Raw genomic sequence first — 14,175 nt, 5'->3', positions numbered from 1 at the left:
TTTAAGTGACATAACATATTGTTGCCTCAAAAAAGTTTCTCCCTCTTCAACAGCTGGGACAACTGGATAGCCACATGCAAGAGAATGATGTTTGGCCATTAACCACACCATACATAGGACTTAACTCAAAATGAATCAAAGACTTAAATGTAAAAGCTAAAACTCTTAGAAGAAAACGGGAGAAAATCTTCACGACCTTGGATTTGGCAATGGATTCTTAGATAAGACAGCAAAAGCACAGGCAACACGTGGAAAAAAGAGACACATTAGACTTCATCAAAATCAGAAACTCTTTTTGTGCATCAAAGGACCCTATCAAGAAAATAAAAAGAAAAACTACAGAATGGGAGAAAACGTTTACAAATCATATATGAAAGGATCTAATATCCAGAATATTTAAGAAGTCTATGACTCCCCAAGAAAAAGACAACCCAATTTAAAAATGGCCACAGGACTTGAATTGATATTTTTCTAAGAAGATACGCAAATGACCAACACACACTTGAAAAGATGCCCAGAGCTGGACATGGTGGTATGTGCCTGTGGTCCCAGTTACTCAGGAGCTGAGGCAGGAGGATCACTTGAGCCCAGGAGTTCAAGCCTGGAGTGAGCTATGATATCACCACTGCATTCCAGCCCAAGCAACATATGGAGACCTGGTCTCCAAAAAAAAAAAAAAAAAAATATATATATATATATACACACACACACACTCAATAGTCACTAGTGAAATGCAAACTGAAACCACATTGAAATAGTACTTAACACTCCCTAGAAGGACTATAATTAAAAACACAGACAATAGCAAGTATTGGCTAGAATGGGGAGAAATTGGAATCTTCATACTTTGCTAATGGGAATGTAAAATGGTGCAGCAACTGTGGAAGACAGTTTGATGGTTCCTCAAAATTTTAAACAGAATTACTCTATGACCCGGTAACTCCACTCCTGGATGGAATAAAAACTTTGTCCACACAAAAACCTGTACGCAAATAGCAGCACTATTCATAGTAGCTAAAAGGTGAAACAATCTGAATGCTCCATCGGCAGATAAATGGATAAACAAAATGTAGTCTATCTGTAGAAAAGAGCACTACTCAGCCCTAAAAAGACAAAGGGAGTACTGATACATGCTGTAACATGGATAAGCCTTGAAAACATTATACTAAATAAAAGAAGCCAGACATGAAAGGCCATGTATTATATGATTCCATTAATACAGAATGTTCAGAATAGGTAAATCCATACAGACAGAAAGCAGGTGAATGGTTGCCAGGGGCTGAGGGGAAGGAGAAATTGGAAGTGGTTGCTTAATGAGTCCTTTAGGGGTGAGGAAAGTGTTTCGGAACTAAATAGGGATAGTGGTTTTACAGCATTGTGAATGTACTAAATGCCACAGAACTGTGTACTTTAAAGTGGTTAATTTTATGTTATGTTAATTCCATCTTAATCAAAATATGAAAAGTTTAAAATTTGTTAAACGGTCTCCTCCAACACTGATGCGTATCCCCCAGAACAGAAACCTTCTGTGTCGGGTCTCCCAAGGCCCAAACATCAGTCCCAGGGGCCGTCTATCATTTTCTTTCAGAAATCTCACTGGGGCCTCACGTAAATGGAACTGGGAAGGGGGAGGGAAAAAATGTCTCTTGGGCCACCTAGGTCTTACTATGTAATGAAAGAAATGATTTCCAAATATGCCAAAACTGGAGAGCTTGTGTAACCAAGAAAACCCGTAAGGATGAAGGAGCAGAACAGAAAGTCAGTGGTTTGGGGTTGGTTACATTTGTGGTTAAGGAAGGGCAGGGAGAGGGGAGGAGAGGACTGTGGGAGGGGAGAAAAAAGAAGAAACAGAGAAACAGAAAAGGGAGACAGGAAGGCAGACAGGAAAGCAGGAAGGAAGGAGGAAAAGAGAGAGAAAAGGAGGAGGCAAGAGAAGAGAACTCAAGATCCCTTTTCAAACTTTGAGATCCTGACAACTTTGCCTGTGGCATCTGTCCTGCTGTGAGGGAGGACTCCAAACTCAGTCTCATTTCCCCCCAGTGCAAGTGTATCTAAGTCCCTATTCTGTGGTTAAAGCTTGAAACAAATGCAGAAACCCACATGTTGCATTTTATTACAGCATTAATGCCAGTAGAAGATCACGAGTGATGCCAGCGCCTTTTCTGTCTACAACCTGGGCTAGGAGTATGACCAGCCCCAGATAGGAGAGGTGCCTTTTACCTCTGTACTTACAGAGGCTGCCCTCTTTGGTGCTGAGGGTGGGCTGTGTCCTCCCCGTGCCAGGGTATCACTCCCTTGCAAGCCTTTCTTGGCTAAACTGATTTCCTCCCCCCCTCCCCCTCTTCCTTCCTGCACCCCTTGTCTTCACTTTCTTCTCTCAATATCTCTTGGTACCACATAGATCCACTTATTTCACAGACCCAGAAACTGGGGCCACGAGCTCCCATGATTTCTGCCCCCATCACAAGTGGTTAGGAGCAGCAGCTGCCGTGTGAGCATTCATGTGAGTGGCCGTGTGAGACTTCACCAGACTCCGGGTCCTTAGCCGGGAGCTCCTTCCCAATCATTCACACCTGGCCTTGCTGCCTTTACATCTGGGAGGCTGGTGACCCCTGCAGGTGCCTGCAAAAGGAAGGAGTTTGTTGGTGCCAGAGGAAGAAATGGAGAGACCAGAAGTGAGGGGGCTAGCAGAGGTCTGTCCCTTGGCCAGGCCTGAGTGAGGGAGGTGTGGGAGGGAGTCTGAGGGCGTTTGTGACCAGCCATGTGAGAGTCTGGGTGGACGCAGTGCAGCTGTGCCCAGAGACAAGGGAGGCACGGATCTGGAGAGCCCACCCTGCCACTCCCATCTCAGAGTGTCCTAGGGGAAGGACAGCAGAGCCATGCCCTCCCCAAGAAAAGGCACTTGGAGCCACGGCAGTGAGGGGCCCTTGAGAAGGCGGGAATGGGAGGGAGAAGCGGGTTTGTTCTTGTGCACAGGTGAGGTGGCACCGCCACAGGCACTCCCAGAAACGACTGGCAGCCTGGGGAGGGGGAGGCGAGAGGGGTCTGGGGAGGTGACTGGCGGTGGAACTGCATCCTGGCACATAAGCATTACACTTGAGGACACTCTCACCCTGCATAGCATATCCTCAAGTTCACGTTCATTTGGTTGCTTATTCTACAGAACATCCATATGTTCCAGCTGGCATTCTTATGTGGAGGGCACCCAAAGGTGTGCAAGAAGGACAAGATCTCTGCTCTCTGGGTGTTCGCCTGCATACAGTTTAGCATCTCCATTCTTTTATTGGAGTTCCCCGCTCCACAACCCAGCTGGACAAGAAGTGTAATACACAGTGGGAAAAAAACACACCAATAACCGAAAAAGAGACAGTTTGGGGTAGCTTTGAAAACTTCCTGCAGAGGCATCATTAATCTTTTTTCTTGGTAAGGTTCTTGAAAGCAAGGCCTGTATCTCTGCAAAGGACCTCCTTTACGAAGTGCTTGGCGGACATGAAATGATGCTGTTCCATTTCGGATGGGCTTTCCTCATTGCAGACATGACCTCAGGGTGGCTCCTGGCGGGAGACCCACAGGGGGCTCTGTCTGAAGCTGCTCTAGGAAACCAGCTGGTACAAGACGCTATCACAATTTTTTTTAGTGCACAGCCCGATTGGGTGCAAGGCTGCAGTGGGAGGTGGCGCATCACGTGGTGGGAAAGTGGTGGGGGTTGTGTGTGGGACCCTGCCGCCTAATTAGAGGGCTGGGGAAGGTAGGATCCGTGGAGGGCATGAGCAGCGGCAGACAATGGACAGAGCCCAGCAGGGTCCTAGCAAAGCCAGGGCTCTCCACTCCCGATAGAAAACGAGCTGCTGTGGATACTGCCAGGGAGGCCAAGAACACCTGCCTTTGAGTTTGAGCTCTCAAAATAAAAATAAAAACAGAAACATTTGTTGCTTTCCATATCCTAATAAGAATGGTGATTGACACACCACCCTTCATTTTAACACTCTCTGGGTGTGAACGAAAAACACAAACAAACAAACAAAAAAACCAGAAAGAATAATTTCACTGAATGACTTTCAGCGCTGAAATTCACTTTTCCTGGGCAGTTAAGCCAAGCTATTGGTTTTCAAGTTTCAGAGGGAAATTGTTTTATCCACACTGCATCATGGAATAATCATCCTATTTATTTCCAGAATGGTATTTCCTCTGCATTTTAACTTTTCACCTATAAGCCTTACAGAGATGAAATAGTAAGCAAGAGAGTGAAAAGGTTTATTTTAAACTTTTTATTTTGAGATAATTGCAGAGGCATGTGCAGTTGTAAGAAATAATATAGCGAAATTCTAAGATGTCCTATGTACCATTTGCGCAGTTTCTCCAGTGGTAACATCTTGCCAAATTATAGTGCAATATCATAGTCAGGATATTGATTGACAGAATCCATCACCATATTCAAATTTCCCTTGTTTGATATGTGTTGTGTGTGTATACAGGTGTGTGTGTGTTTAGTTGTACGAAACATGAAGCATTTTGTGCTCTGATGAGGAAAAGTGCCTTCCAAGTACACAATGATTATCATGACATTTTGTTTGTGGCTATTACTTCTGCATTCTTTTGTTTGGTTGGTTTGGTTTTGAGACAGAGTCTGGCTCTGTTGCCCAGGCTGGAGTGCAGCAGCGCGATCTTGGCTCACTACAAGCTCCGCCTTCCAGGTTCACGCCATTCTCCTGCCTCAGCCTCCCAAGTAGCTGGGACTACAGGCACCCGCCATCACGCCCAGCTAATTTTTTGTATTTTTATTAGGGACGGGGTTTCACCGTGTTAGCCAGGTTGGTCTCGATCTCCTGACCTCGTGATCCACCCTCCTCGGCCTCCCAAAGTGCTGGGATTACAGGCATGAGCCACCGCGCCCGGCCTACTTCTGCATTCTTGGTAGATAATTTTGTAGATCCTATTTATGTAATACCTTCTATCTAATAACATAAAGACTCGTGTGACTATTCTCATGTCAATGAAGATATGTGCTTAACATCTTTAGATTTTAAAGATCTTGCTATTAGAAGCCTGGATACATTCAGCTAGATTTGGAGCCTGCTAGGATTCCTTGAATATTTAAACCTGAAGCTGGACTCCACATTTCTTTGAATGATCACAGTTAAATCAAACTTTCCTTTTCTCTATTTAAATTGTCCTTCTTGTCATATTGCCAAAATAATATATTCTTGGGCTAGTAACTTAATAGCACATAAGTACATCGTTGTTATTTTGTTGTTGTTGTTGTTTTTTAACTGAATTTGAGAGCACTAAGGAGAGAAAAAAATAAGTGTCCTGGGGGATCTCCTTTTAGCCCATGGGTCCCCAGACTGCCTAGGGGGTTCCTTCTAAGGGAAACTCACTGCTGTCATCACCCAAGAGAACCAGGGGGCATGTTTCTCCCGGAGCCGCAATCCCTGGGGGTCACCGCCTTCTCTGTGGGGTGGCGCATACAGGTCATTCTGTACACAGGTGTCATTAGCACAGCACAAGGGGCTTGAGATACCAACTACTGACAGTTCAGGCTTTCTCTCCTTCTGTCCCCTCCCTCTCTGTCAGTGCCTCATCTGGCCTCTTGGGACCTCTGACCTCCCCGACTTTCTCCAGGACAGTAACCAGCCAGGCCACTTCTTAGACCTCATCATCTGGCTCTCCCGTCTGAGCCACCTCCAAAATCTCTAACTCTCAGCCCCCTGACTACAACCTCCTCCCATGGAATCCCATAGCTAAGCAGTATCTTAAGGGTCATTGGGTTCAACTTCCACATCTCAAAGAAAAGCCATCTGCAGTTATTAAGTGATGTAACCACAGGCAAACAGCTGAGGGTGTTGCCTGTATGACCTGGGTAAGTGAAGAAACAAAACCTCAATTTCTATGCATGTAGAATGAGGGTAATAGTAGTACTTTAGGGTTGGAAGAGGAACTGATTTAAAGTGAGCAAAGCACTTTAGTGAGAGGCAGCATTTGAATTAATAAGATCTCCTGACTTTCCTTCCTCAAACTGCCTCATCTGCTCTGTTCCCGTCAGTGACCTCAGTCGTCCAGCCTCTCCCTAACCCTGCAGACCATTCCTCCTTCCCTCTTTACTTCCCCATCCAGCCTGTGCCTGTTGCCTGCCCCTTCAGACTTTGTTCTCTGGCCATCCCCAGCCCTGGTCATCCCCATAAACACAATTTCGGCTCCTCCTCCTGGGCCATGGGGCCTTGCTACATAAAGCCATAAAAGGTGAGTGCTGACTGGATCCACCATGAACTTGACCAATTGATCTTTCTCTCTCCCGTGGACTACTTCAAGGTGAATTCCTCTTTGCAGTCCTTCCTGATGGGTGCCCAGTGCTGAGTAGACATGTTTGCTGAGTATCCCATGGCAGGGACCATTCAAAGCCAAGGCACAGAGGTGGTGAGATACAGCGGGTGATCAGGGAATGGCAGCAGTCTGGTTTGGCTGAGCGTGCAGTGTCTATAGTAACATGGCCTCCTAAGTCCAATGTGATGATTAATACTGAGCATCAACTTGACTGGATTGAAGGATGCCAAGTATTGATCCTGGGTGTGTCTGCCAGGGTGTTGCCAAAGGAGATTAATGTTTGAGTCAGTGGGCTGGGACAGGCAGACCCACCATTAATCTGGGTGGGCACAATCTAATCAGCTGCCAGCATGGCTAGAATATAAACAGGCAGAAAAACGTGAAAAGGAGAAACTGGCCTAGTCTCCCAGCCTACATCTTTCTCCCGTGTTGGATGCTTCCTGCCCTTGAACATCGGACTCCCAAGTTCTTCAGTTTTGGAACTCAGACTGACTGTCCTTGCTCCTCAGCCTGCAGATGGCCTATTGTGGGACCTTGTGATCATGTGAGTTAACACTTAATAAACTCACCTTTATATATATATTCCATTAGTTCTGTCCCTCTAGGGAACCCTAATACACATACACCCAACAAGCTGGGCTTGAATCCTAGATCCACCACTTTTACCACCCGTATGACCCGGGTAAGCGAAGAAACAAAACCTCAATTTCTATTCATGTAGAATGAGGATAATAGTCGTACTTTAGGGTTGGAAGGGAACTGATTTAAAGTGAGCAAAGCACTTAGCACAGAGCCTATGACATCTATCCCCCAAATAAGTCCTAGTTCTTAGAATAACAGAACTACAGGCTGTCATGCAGATCACGGAGGATCTGAGACTTGACTTGGTGGTCAGTGGGCAGACATTGAGAGCTCCTGGGCAGAGGGGTTGGGAGGGCATGTCCAGAACTGTGGTTGATGACACTCACTTCGGTTGCTGAGTGTAGCGTGAACAACACTCTTGGAGCAGGAAGGGAGTGGAGTGGGGTCAGAGGGGCCAGTTGGAGACTAGATGCAAAAAGTGCCCAAGATGGCCTGGTGACGGCGGGGGTTGGTGGGGTGGACATGAGGTGGTACACATCTTGGAGAGCACCATGAGTCTGTGACATGGGGTTTTTCATCTCTGGGTCAGGCATCAATTAGGCTCTTCTCCATCCCTTCTGTTCTGAAGGCCAGGGATTCTTCAGGCAGCTCTGCCTCCTGCTGGGTTGTGGCTGAGGTTCTCAGGCAGGGGAGCTCTGGCTTCACCAGGGCTGAGGTTCTCCAGGCTGGCTGTGCACACCACAGTCACCTCCGCAGCTCTAAACAGCTGGCTCCACTCCCATACTCCCACCTACCCCAGGCACTGAATCAGTTCATCTGAGTGGTACTGGGCGGAGATGGTGCTGAAGCTCTCCAGGTGACTCCACTGTGCAGCCAGGACGGAGCCGCAGTGAGACCAGGGACCAGGCCTCACCTGAGAGTTAGCACCAAGATAGAGCACCCTGCCTTGTGTTACACCTCCAGCTGTCTCCAGGTGGGACAAGCAACTGCCACAACCTCTTGATTCTCAGGACAACTCTCTATTAGAGAATCGAGAGATTGTGACAGTTGCCCATTTGGACTGGGGAGACCTGTCACCAGGCCACTGTGGCGGTCTTTCAGATCTATCCAACAGCCACTGCCCCTCCTTCCTGCTGAACAGAGCTCCAGTTTGCTTCAGGTTGTGGCAGCAAAGTGTGCAAAGTGGGCTCCTCCCCGCCAAACCCAAAGGATGAACCTTGATGGATTGAAATCAACCACAGTAATGGTAGCCCCATCCATCTCTGCCAGGGCCTGGTGTGTGGCCATGTGACACAGCCTGGCCAATGAGATGTAAGGACAAGGTGACCAAGAGGCTTCTGGGAAATGTTTTCCTTCTCAGTGTAGAGATATACATAGAGAGGGCCCTTCCCCTTTCCCAGCTCAGTGTGGCCACCACCGTCTTGTGACCATGTGGGGAGACTTGACTGATCCTCCTTGGTCCCTGAGCTGTGGGGCCAATCCTGAAGCAGCCCAGTTCCAGTGACTGTTAAACAAAACAATAAATGTCCTTGGCGTGTAAGCTACTTTTGGTGGAATATTCTGTTATTTGCAGGCAAAAACTTCCAAAAGATACAGGCATGCTCACTAAGTAATGTCTCATAAGTGAGTTGTACAAAGAATATTGGGTTTCTGATTGTCTTAGTTGGTCTGTTTTAACATCCAAGAGTTGTTCAGGATGAAGTAATTCATAGTTACAATCCTACTGACACTGACACACTCCCTGAAAACGAGAACCTCCTCCCTTCCAGTGAAGTGCAGGGTCCTTAGAGACTCTGTAATCTACTGGTAATTAAATGGACCCTTATTAATTAGCATTCCTGTCAACAGCTTGGCAGCTTGGTGGAGCACGTGGCCTGGGGTGGCAGGGGTGATACGGGATAGTGTACTTAAAGGTAAAGTAATACTTAGGTTCACAGGTCACAGCTGAGCCCCAATAAAGACAGGATTTACATAGACATTTTAGCTGATAAGTTTTAGGACAATTCCACAGTCTCATGTCTATCCAGTTCCATGAAGTTAGTTAATTTTCATTGAATTATAAATTTCCAGCAAGTTGCATTTTAATGTATTTGTGTCTTTAAATTTGTATACAAAGATTGCCTAGGTTGTCAATTTGATGAACTCCTCACACTATATTGTGTGATACATATAATTAAAGCACCAAGATTCTATACTGACAAAAGCAGAAAGTGTCTTGAAGTGTATATTAGAATTCTAAATTGGCAATTTTCATTCCATGCCAGAAGTATTTTTTTCCCCCTGTGAGTCACAGCTCAGTTGTAGTCATAAAAATCGGGGGAGGGGGGTGGGGGGAGAGGGCAGTGGGGGGAATTGTGAACATTAAAGAAGTATTTATTTAACATGTATCTTTTCAAAAATATATCTAACAGATAAATTAGGATGAGCTATAGATATCAAATAAGAGGTATATGTGATAGAAACTATGATATAAACTGTAAAATCTACTAGTGGAGTCTGGATGAAAAGCATCTATGAGTTCATCATTCTGTTGCAATTTTTGCATCTGAGACTGCATAAAACCGTATCATTACCCAATCTCCTGCCTATATAATTCTTGCTTTAATTCAAAATCCAGAAATTCAGAAGACGTTTTCAAGTGAATGTAAAGATTCTTAAGTTCCTCTTGATCCCTATAGCCCCACGCAGCAAATACTCTGGGATAAGTGAGAGGAGGAAATAAAGAGCATAGCTTGACAGTTTCAGTAACCTCCAAAGTACCTTTCCATGCTGGGGACAAAATGCATGTGTAATAGCAGCATGGTGTACTGAACTTGGGCATCAAGAACCCCAGATCTCAGGTCCTTTTACTAGCTGTGTGCCTGTGGGCCGACGAGTTCACCTCCCTGAACCTCAGTTTCCTCCCATCTCACATTGAGATACCTACTTTCCAGGCTTCTTATAAACTCCAAATTAGACAAAAGAAATGAAGTGTCCCAAATAAAAGCAATTTGGAAACTATAGAGTGCTTTATAAATGTCAGATACTTATAATACTTTGTCTTCCTCTTTAATCTCTCTAAAGTATATGAAACATGTCAACAGTTTTGTTTCTAAAGCAATGCCACTTACAAAACCGATGTAAAATTCTGTATAATAGCCATCAGGTAACAGTGGAGAAACAGCCAGGTCCGTATAATACGCCACTGCTGTGACAGCCGAAGTATTTTCTCATATAGTGTCCTGCAGTGAGGTAAGTTGGGGAGCTTCGTTGCTTCAAATAACTGCTTCCTCTAATTCTACCCATGTCATTCTTTTCAATGGTTCTAATTTGCCCAGCAGATATTTCCTGGCCAGCTGAGTTGGGTAGCATCAGGTTCCAGTAGCTTGCTTACGGTCTATTTTAGACCAAGATCCTAAGGTATAAGACCACAGCTAGTAATTGGCTGCACCAGAGGTTTTTAGGCTGATGTTTCCACTCAGATGGTAATTATGTAATCACCAGTTCCAAGTGAGGTGAGGCAGAGTCTCCGTAGGGCAGGTGACAAAGAAACCTAAGACCCCCTCAACCCCTCACCCAGGCTGCAGCTAAAAATAAGGGGTCAGAGAGTGGAAAGGGAAGATGTGTGGGGAAACTTCCTTGGAGAAAGGAGTGTGGGGTGCTATGCCCTTCATCTCAAGCCAGCGAGGGGGGTTTCCCCAGGTGCCTGGGACTGCCAGAGACTGTAGTTACGTGGCCTGGAGAACTGGAGCCTGACTCACTCTTGGGTAAGCTAAAGCTCCCGCCTATGGCAGCCTGGAAGGGGCTGCACGCAGACAGGCCTGAGCTCTCAGAATCACTAGGGTAACAGATGTGTGGGTTTTCCCTTGGGAGCTCTCTAAAGGGGCACTGAAAGCTGGAATAAACCCTGTGTTTTTAGGATTTTCAGGAGCCCCCAGGAGGGAGGTCCCCATCAGTGGGAGACTCCAAAGGATCAGGAAAGACCAACATGAGCTGCTTTAACCACAGGCCAGCACGGCAAGCTTGAAGCTGCTCAACTACAGGAAGAAATGCTCCATCTCCTTCCTTCACCTCCTTCTCCTCACTGCCAGTTTGATCCAAGCTGGGTCTTAAACAACCTCTAGTGAATAGGGGGGCGGGTGGGGGTGGGGGGCAAGTCTAAGCCTAGTGCATCCCTTCAGGGAAGGCCAGCTAGAGAGCTTAAACTGGGGGCTGGAATGGGGGGAGGAAGACTTACTTTCTGTGAAATTTGATGCATTTGTTTAAATCTTGCACCCAACATTATAGTTTTGAAATGAAGCTGTGGTTGAGATTTAGTTATGACAGGACTGTCAGTTATCTAAGAATGAGCAGAAAAATCCAGGGCTTTACCCCCAAATTTCTTCCCATCCAGGGACAGGAGAAGATAACTAACACTGAATAAATTTTAAAATGATAGTGAGAGACCAAAATAAAGTGGCATTGTATGACGTCTCACAAGTTGTGAATTCAAAACACATAGTTTTATTTAAAATGGGCAATGGTCCATTTCACAATGGAGTCCACTGACCAGTAAATGGGAATTGTTGATATGTCATGTTGAGTCACTGGAAAATACTTTAATCCTGAAGAACACAAAATATTTTGTTTCGGGTCCTAAAATTATCCAATCAATGAATAGGAACTTATTTTCTGTTATGTTTGAAATCCTCCTGAGTATTTTGAAGAATATTTACATTCCTTTAGTTCAGGTTAGCATCATTTCCCACCTGGAACGATGCCTTACACATGGTATGTGCTCAAAAATATTTTCAATTTAGTTATTCTTTACAAGATGCTTAGCACCAAAGGAAGTGGCATTTTTCCAATGTTGATGACAAATAGCACTTCAGCTGGAAAATCCCCATATTTATAAAACGTAGTGCAAACCTGAATGGAGAGTGCTTATGATCTCACTTGTATTTAACACCGTAAAGTGTTGCTAAATGGTCTAATAGGAGAGAAGGGAATTTAAACTAGAAACACATAAATGGAGTGCTTTTTGCCGTTCAACTGTGATCACGAACAAAAAACGATTGGCCACGGGGGACCTAGACTGGAATCTCCTTCTCCTGATCACTACACCTCAGGCCCCCAGTTTCTCTCCTGTGGATGGGGACGCCAGGCTGCCTCCTCAGATTCAGAAGGTACGATTACGTGCATACTCTGCGAACTCTGAAGTGCTCTACAAATGCAGGGGCTTAATAACAGCCAACAGTTTAATATTCGTTGATTGCCACGTGCATAGCTCTTTACATCTATTTTCTCATGCAACCTTCAAAACAGCCCAAGACCTCCATAGGTACTATTATTAATATTTCCTGCCACTTGACATCAGAGGAAACAGAGGCTCAGTTACACAACCTCTGTATAACTCAGAGGTTATACAGACCCCTAACCTGAGCCAGTAAATCCTTCTTACCTGCAAGCATTAAGCTTCCGGCCTGCCTGTTGTTATTTAACAGATGCGCTGGGATCCGCTAGGGGAGCAACAGATGTGGCTCGGCAAATTGCTAATTTAAAAGCGGACACGTGCACATGATGCCGGCTCTGCTCTGACCTCCCGGCCTCCAGCCCTCTCCAGGCTCCTCCCACCTGCTCCGGCCGTCGCCACGCCTCGGAGCTTCTACGCATGCGTTGGCGGGACCCGCGCAGGCCCAGTGGCCGAGCGGCGACCTGGGGCTACCCCGCTAGCTCCAGCGCCGCTTCCTTGGCCACTGCCTGGGGAGAGCCGGAGGATGAGCTGAACCTCGCAGCCGCTGCTATCTCAAGCGCTCATTACAGGTGCTTTGGGTCAGGCCGGAAGCCTTCTTCCCTGCGCCCTCGCCAAGCTCATTCCCCGGCCGGCTCCGCCCGCCCTGCAGCGGCCTGGCCCAGCAATCTGGCGGCCGGGCGGCGGGAGGTAGTTTGTGTACGGTTACCATGGAGACGCTGGCGGCAGGGCGAAGTGGGAGGGTGGCCGGGCGGGGTGAGGATGCTGCTGCGCTCTGCCCTGGCCGGGACCGTGGAAGAGCGGGCACTGCCGTGGGTAGGGGACCCGCTGTCTGCGCGGGAGGTGAGGTCTCCCCTGCGGCTCACCGGGGACCCCTCCTGCCGTCGTCTGCCTGTGTGTCCTCGGATAGGGTAGAGAGGCGATGTTGCATGTTGTCAGGGGTCCCTGTGCATGTTGTCAGGGGTCCGGGGCGGTTGTCTTTATTTATGTACTGTCGCACTTAGCCAAGTGCGTGGTGGTTAATAGAAGCCCAGTAATATTTGTTGAATGAGAGTGGTAGACTAAGGGGCTTTGTCTAGGCAGGCGGTAACCAGGCCAGAGTCATACAGTTTATATCTGGGCACTTTCAGGCAACAGGGCCTCAATAAATAAAAATGTATGTGTAACAATATTTAACATACGTTAAAATCATGGAGTGTATACATAATGCCTTTTGTGATCCATTCCCACAAGTAACACAACAGATCTTACGTCCCACCCTGATTCATAATTATTATACTTTAACTTGGTTGAAAAGCAAGCACCATTTATTATTTTTATCCTGGTTTCTTAATCTATGGGATTCTGGTTAGTTGTTGATGTTAATTTGGCATCGCTGATATTCAATAAAATGCTTAATAAAAATTATCTGTTTTCATAAAGGCAAGCACCACCACCCGCAGTTTAAAAGGAGAAATATCTAATGTAAATGAGTTGATGGGTGCAGCAAACCAACATGGCACATGTATACCTATGTATCAAACCTGTACGTTGTGCCCATGTACCGTAGAACTTAAAGCATAATAATAATAATAAACTTTATGTATAGAAACACTGAACAAACGTCATTCTCTCTTTTGCAGTTTCTTTTTTAAAATGCAGTTTTTCGTTCGTGGAAATGAGTTTGCTGTATCCTTTTATCATGTAGCACTTGGGCAATAATTGTTAACATCTGTTAACATTGTTAACATTTTAAGGGCCATATTAAAACACCGTGCTAATGCACTTTACATGTATTATATCATTTAATTCTTCAAACAATCCTATGAGGCAATTATTACCATGCACCTTTTACAGATGAGGAAACTGATGCTTAGAGATATTAGAGGCATTGCCCAAGGTCACATGGCTGTGAATTGTCAGCATTTAAACCCTTACTCCAGCATCTAAGCACTTAACCACTGCCTCTTTGGATGCTCATATTAATACAAAAATGATTCAGAGTTACAGAAGGGTCCTGAGTATTTGATTTGCAGGGAAGGCTATGAAACTGGCCTGCTTTTCCCCTGTTGCAGACATCCTGG

General features: G+C 45.9%; 2 protein-coding genes across 21 annotated transcripts in view; one reads left to right on the top strand and one right to left on the bottom strand.

Annotated features, from left to right (window-relative positions):
• Positions 1 to 14,175, bottom strand: part of SNX3 (sorting nexin 3) — a 1,122,685-nt gene that overhangs the window by 617,157 nt on the left and 491,353 nt on the right. Inside the window, exon 1 of one of the 16 annotated variants that reach the window (XM_050789184.1) lies at positions 2,034 to 2,043. The exons of the other annotated variants lie outside the window; for them this stretch is intronic. The gene's annotated coding sequence lies outside the window, so the exon portion shown is untranslated. Of the gene's footprint in view, positions 1 to 2,033; positions 2,044 to 14,175 lie in introns of those variants that run through there. 16 annotated transcript variants of the gene reach the window in all.
• Positions 1 to 14,175, top strand: part of ARMC2 (armadillo repeat containing 2) — a 219,665-nt gene that overhangs the window by 79,796 nt on the left and 125,694 nt on the right. For 2 of the 5 annotated variants that reach the window (XM_050789130.1, XM_050789127.1), the window contains exon 1: positions 12,560 to 12,684. The exons of 1 other annotated variant lie outside the window; for it this stretch is intronic. The gene's annotated coding sequence lies outside the window, so the exon portion shown is untranslated. Of the gene's footprint in view, positions 1 to 12,559; positions 12,685 to 12,830; positions 12,956 to 14,175 lie in introns of those variants that run through there. 2 more of the 5 variants (XM_050789131.1, XM_050789129.1) reach the window with 2 other exon arrangements.

Source organism: Macaca thibetana, chromosome 4 (genome assembly GCF_024542745.1).
Source record: "Macaca thibetana thibetana isolate TM-01 chromosome 4, ASM2454274v1, whole genome shotgun sequence".
NCBI classification, from domain to species: domain Eukaryota; kingdom Metazoa; phylum Chordata; class Mammalia; order Primates; family Cercopithecidae; genus Macaca; species Macaca thibetana.
Note: the sequence above shows the minus strand (reverse complement) of the source record. Positions and strands in the feature narration are given on the sequence as shown.